Here is a 6332-nt window from a genome sequence, read left to right on the forward strand (position 1 = left end):
AACGATTGAGGAATTGGAAGATGTAGTATTATTTGCACCCTGGTCTGAAAGGAAAGTCTACATTGGGGCTAACCTAATCCAAGAAATAAAACGTAAGTTGACTGAATTTTTGAAAACTAACGTGGATTGTTTTGCCTGGTCCCATTCTGATATGACAGGAATACCTCCAGAAGTGATGACCCACAAGTTAAATGAAGATCCATCATACCTACCTGTCAAACAAAAGAAAAGAAAGCAAGGATCTTTCAAAAATCAAGTGATTAAAGATAAAGTACAAAAACTTTTAAAAATTGGGTCCATCCGCGAGGTAAAATATCCAAATTGGTTAGCTAATACTATAGTAGTACCTAAAAATAATAGTAAGTGGAGAGTTTATGTGGATTATACTGACTTAAGTCCTAAAGATTCTTTTCCATTACTGCATATAGATCAACTAAATGATGCTACTGCAGGACATGAATTGTTAAGTTTTTTAAATGCATATTCAGGGTATAATCAGATAAAAATGGATCCTATAGATGAGGAAAAAATTCATTTATAACAGACAGAGGGACTTACTGTTACAAAGTAATGTCATTCGGTTTCAAGAATGTTGGAGCCACATATCAAAGGTTGGTGACCAAATGTTTCAAGAACATCTAGGGAAAACCATGGAGGTCTATATAGATGATATGCTGGTCAAGTCACAACAAGCAGGGGACCATATCCAACACTTGTCTGATACATTTCAGATTCTTCGTAAATTTAACATGAAATTAAACCTTGAGAAATGTGCATTTGAAGTTTCGTCAGGTAAGTTCTTGGGATTTCTTGTTTCTAACCGTGGAATTGAGGTAAATCCCGATAGATTAAAGCTGTTGAGGAAATTCCTGATACACTGATAAGTAAAAAAGAAGTACAGAGACTGACAAGAAGAATAACAGCTTTGGGAAGATTTATTTCAAAATCATCAGAAAAATGCTTCAGGTTCTTTTCAGCCCTAAAAAAGTAGGATCAATTTGAATGGTCTGAAAAATGTCAACAAGCGCTTAAAAAATTGAAAGTATATTTGTCAAATCCACCGTTGCTTGCAAAACCGAAAGATGGGGAGAAACTACTCATCTACCTTGCTGTTTCAGAAGTAGTGATAAGTGCTGTGTTAGTTCGAGAAGACAAAGGTAAGCAGTCTCCGATTTATTATGTTAGCAAGTCATTATTAGATGCTGAAACTCGGTACCCTCATCTAGAAAAACTTGCACTTGCGTTAATTATGGCATCTAAGAAGTTAAGACCTTATTTTCAAATTCATCCCATCTCTGTAGTAACCGTCTACCCCTTGCGTAATATATTGCATAAACAAGATTATAAGGGAGATTAGCCAAGTGGGCCATAGAACTAAGTGAATATGACATTACATATCAATCTAGAACTGCAATAAAGTCACATGTTTTAGCAGATTTTGTTGCAGATTTTAGTCAAGGAATACAACTAGAAGCAGAAAAAGAACTGCAGGTATTTAAAGGGTCTAATCCAGGAACTTAGACCTTATTTACCGATGGTTCATCGAATGTGAAAGGGGCAGGTTTAGGTATTATTTTGGTACCACCCACGGGAGAAACCATACGACAAGCCATAAAATGTCACCTTATTACTAACAATGAGGCAGAATATGAAGTTGTAATTATAGGTTTAGAACTAGCACGAGAGCTTGGTATAGAACAGGTCGTAATCAAAAGCGATTCACAGCTCGTAGTTAACCAAATGCTGGGGACTTATACAGCCAGAGAGGCAAGGATGCAACAATACCTGTAAAAGGCACGAGATTTGGTCAAGCAATTTCAAACTTGGAAAGTCGTGTAGATACCAAGAGAGGAAAATGCAGAGGCTGGCGCCTTAGCTAATCTTGCATCTGCTGCAGAAGTAACGAATGACGAAAATGCTTATGTGATTCATTTATTTCACTCCGTACTTGATCACGACAAAAATGAGGTAACTTTCAATAATCTAACTTGGGATTGGAGGAACGAGATTGTCAATTTTTTGCAGTATGAAATTTTACCTGAAGATAAGAAAAAGGCTCAAGCACTTCGCAAAAAAGCTGCTCGATACTGTTTAAAGAAAAAAAGTCTCTATCGTAAAATGTTCAGTGGCCCTCTAGCAAGATGCCTCGAACCTTCTCAAACAGAGTATGTGATGAGAGAAATACACGAGGGACACTGTGGAAATCACGCGGGAGGAAAATCTTTAGTGAAAACCATGATTAGAGTCGGCTATTACTGGACAAAAATGGAAGAAGACGCGGAAACATTTATGGCTAAATATGACAAGTGCCAAAGATACGGTAACAACATGCATCGACCTGCTGAATTATTACATCCGGTCATTACACCGTGACCTTTTATGAAATGGGAGATGGATATCATGGGACCACTACCGCAAGCTAAAGGCAAGGTACGAGAAAAAGAGGTCAGAGATTTCATTTGGCGAAACGTCATATGCCGATTCGGGGTACCAAAGGAAATCATATGTGATAATGGCCCGCAATTTATAGGCACGCAAATCACAGAATTTTTTCAAAGTTGGCAAATTAAAAGGATTACTTCAACGCCTTACCATTCGGTGGCTAATGGACATGCTGAATCAACAAATAAAGTCATATCAACAACTTGAAGAAAAGATTAGAGGAATCTAAAGGCAATTGGCCAGAGGTGTTACCTGGGGTCTTGTGGGCTTATCGAACAACCGCAAAAATAAGTACGAGGGAAACGCCGTTCTCATTGTATACAGAGCTGAAGCCTTAATTCCAGTCGAGATAGGGGAACCAAGTACGAGATATGCACAAGCTAATGAGGAATCAAATGAAGAAGAGATGCGAGTAAACTTGGATTTACTTGAAGAAATGAGGAAAGCTGCATTAATAAGGATGGCAACACAAAAACAAGTTATGGAGCAATACTATAACCAGAAAGCTCGTCTAAGATACTTCAAGATTGGGGACTTCGTACTCAAGAAGGTTTTCCAATCCACGAGGGCAGCTAATGCAGGAAAGTTAAGTCCAACTTGGGAAGGACCTTATAAGATTCATGGTATCGCAGGAAAAAGGAGCATACGAACTTGAAACATTGGATGGAAAGATTCTACCTTCAAATTGGAATGTTGTTCATCTGAAGAGATACTATTTCTAAGGAAAATAAATATCTACGGGCAGGCAAAAAGCTAGCCCGCACTAAATGATGAATTACGACCTGAAAAGACACGTGGAAAGAACATAATTCCCGGTCTAGGGTTACAACCATTCTGATGGAAATTTAAACGGGTTAAGCAGTCTTCATCTAAAATCATACCTCCGAGTCCCGTATGTTTTTTTTTTCCAGGAAAAGGACCGGATGGAAGGAATAATCAAGTGCTCGAGATTTCATACTCCAAATCTCAAACACTTGGGGGACTATATAATATACATATGATATATGTATAAAGAAGGCAAAGAGGACTGAAAATAATTAAAGTTCAAGTCAAGCCCAAAAGTTTACTCATCAAGTATATCAAGTTCAGAGCAAAGTCACGAGCCAATAACACAAGCCAATCAAAAAACCTCCATATAGATTTCAAAATCTTATGATGTCTAAGTTAAAGGCAATATTTAGCCATGAGTTATAAAAAACCCTTGGATTTTCTTTCCTTTTTGCAAATCTGTTGTAAAGAAAATAGTTACGGAAAAGTAATAGAAGATATTTAAATACATATAAGATGTTATTTAAACTTGACAAAGTTCAAATGAAAACTTTATCAAAGTTATTTCAAGAAACATGTGTGTTCCTACTTTTTTTTCGTATATTTACACCATTATGAAGTTAAGACGTCTTCTTCATTAAGTGTCGTATATAAAAGGGCACTCTTTTATAATTTCATGTTTGATTCAAAGATCCATGAAGTTAACAAAGCATTTTTTTTAAAAAAATGCAAAAAGGGTAAGACAAAACCCATGAATTAAAAAGCAAGACCTTGAATTTATATAATGAAACAAGGCAAAAAGAGTAAAACAGAAACTCAAGATATTAAGTAAAAACGAAAACCTTATAATATTACGTTTAGACTAAGTATGAACTTAGTCATAAAACTTATTGTCATTTTTTACAAAATGCCCCGAAAAGGTCTGGGGACTTGTCACTACCAAAAACTTAACCCCCAAATGGGACCAGGGGTAAAACTACAAATTCCACCAAGAAAGAAAAAGGATTCAAACTTCATAAACTTTTACTGGGGAGTAGAAGAAGAGTCTAAAGCAGCAGCATCAGCAACAGAAGGCTCGATTTGATCTGAAAGAGCTGGGACATCCACCGCACCTACATTAGCTTCAACATACTCGGGAGTATTAGCCATGGGAGAAGGAAAACTTTGGTCTTGCTGAGTTTTCTCAATGGTTTCCTTTATTTTAGCTAACTCAGCATTCAAATTAAAGCCCTCTTGGCTAGCCTCCACTAGGGTATCATGGCGTGTGTTTAAAATAGCCCAACTCACTTTAATAGCAGTTTTGTCCTTAAGAGCTTCATAATCCCTTTCCCATTGGTCAATCTCATTTTTGAGTTCTTCCTTCTCGGCCAAAGCAGCATCATAAGAAGATTGCTAAGGGGCAAGTGAACTTTCCAAAATCTGACTTTATCAGAAGACACACAAAGATCCTCTTGGGTCTGGGTGAGGGTCTGAACAAGTTCACCTGCATAAAATTCTTCTTCGTTCAGCAAGACCCTCAATCCCCTAATCTCTTCGCTGGCTTTGGAGAGTTGCTCGAAAAATGATGTCTCAAGGAGATTTTTATCCTTTCCAGCCTGATTGGAAGAAGCTTTCTCAACTGCTAGCTCCGATGCCATAACTCTAAGCTGCTGCTCTAAGGTACACTTGCTTTCTTCTAGAACTTCCATCTCAAGTTGAAGACTTTCATATTGCTCTTTCCAATTGTCTGCTTTAATTTGATAATCAAGCATTAACTACTCCGTAAGAGAAACTCTCCATCATCTCTGTGTCAATAAGATTGATCTAAAAAAAGAAGAAAGGGGTAAGAACCTTAATAAAAAAAGAATGGAATAATGCGTAAACAGAAGCAAATACCTTCAGTGACGATTGCACTATATCATTTATCCAAGTCAAAGAACTATGACTCTCAACCTTGGACTTTTCGACTGGACTGATCAAGGGTTTCAACCATACGTTAGCCTGACCTGACTTTTTCAAAATATTACCATCGAAAGGGATCTCAATAGTAATATGCTTTATCGCTCTACTTCCACTTGAAGAACCAACCTCAGTACGAGGAATGGTAGTAGTAAGAATTGTGGAGGAAGTCATAATAGCTTGGGGCGGATCAGAAGCAGTAGCAGTAACAACTGGCAAAGAATGCACCACAAGGAAAGATATGGTAAATGAGGCAATGGGTACTTCATCGGAAACTAAATCCAAATTTTCACTATCAAACCCACGAGGAAAAAACTGTTCATCTGAGTCACCAGCTGCCGCAGGAGTATCATCATCAGAACTCACCAAGTTGGCTTCAACAGGCTCGGTTAGGGGAATGGGGAGGAGTTGCTTCATCATATAAAAAGACGCGTCTTTTGGCCCGCGGCTTTTTAACCAAGGAACTTCCATCCTGTTCCTCTTCTTCCTCAAAATCTTGGGTTGCATCAGCCTTCCTTTTCGATGAAGAGCTCCAGATTATCTCTTGAGCTCTTTCCAAAGAAACTCTGGAAGGCGCGACTACTTCAGCACTTACACCACGTATGGGGAACCTTGATAAAAAGAAGGGTCAAATAAATTCTAAGGTAAAGAAGATCGAAAATATGGAAAGAAAGTGGATAAAGCATTTACCATGAGTTTTAACCTTCCAACCAAACCTATGTGAAAGACTTTTCCAAGATCTACCTTCCATCGGAGCAACAGTCAATAACTTCTCTACCCAACCACGGAAATTGGGAATCTCATTAATAGTTCCCAAGGTTTCTGAAAAAAGAGAAAGTTAAACATCTGCGGGAAAATAAACCCTTTCAAAATGGAAAAGAAAAAAAAGAAGAGAAAACTGCAAAAGTAAAACTTACGCGCAAAATTCCACTTTTCAGGGGATGGTACATTTTCTTTACCTACTAAGCCTACAGTAGGGGCAACAACAAATCTGGCATACCAGCCACGGTCCTTGTCATTCTCAGGGCTAATTAGAACTCTCTTACTTCTCGCTACTAAAGTAAAAATCCCATGTCGGAAAAGCTTAGGGGAGTAGAGATGGATCAAATAGAAAAAAGTAAAAGGCAAATTAGCAAATCTTGTTAAGTGCCTTAGACAAGCAACATCCCTCCATACAATGGGGT

This window comes from Nicotiana sylvestris, chromosome 1 (genome assembly GCF_000393655.2).
Source record: "Nicotiana sylvestris chromosome 1, ASM39365v2, whole genome shotgun sequence".
NCBI classification, from domain to species: Eukaryota; Viridiplantae; Streptophyta; class Magnoliopsida; order Solanales; family Solanaceae; genus Nicotiana; species Nicotiana sylvestris.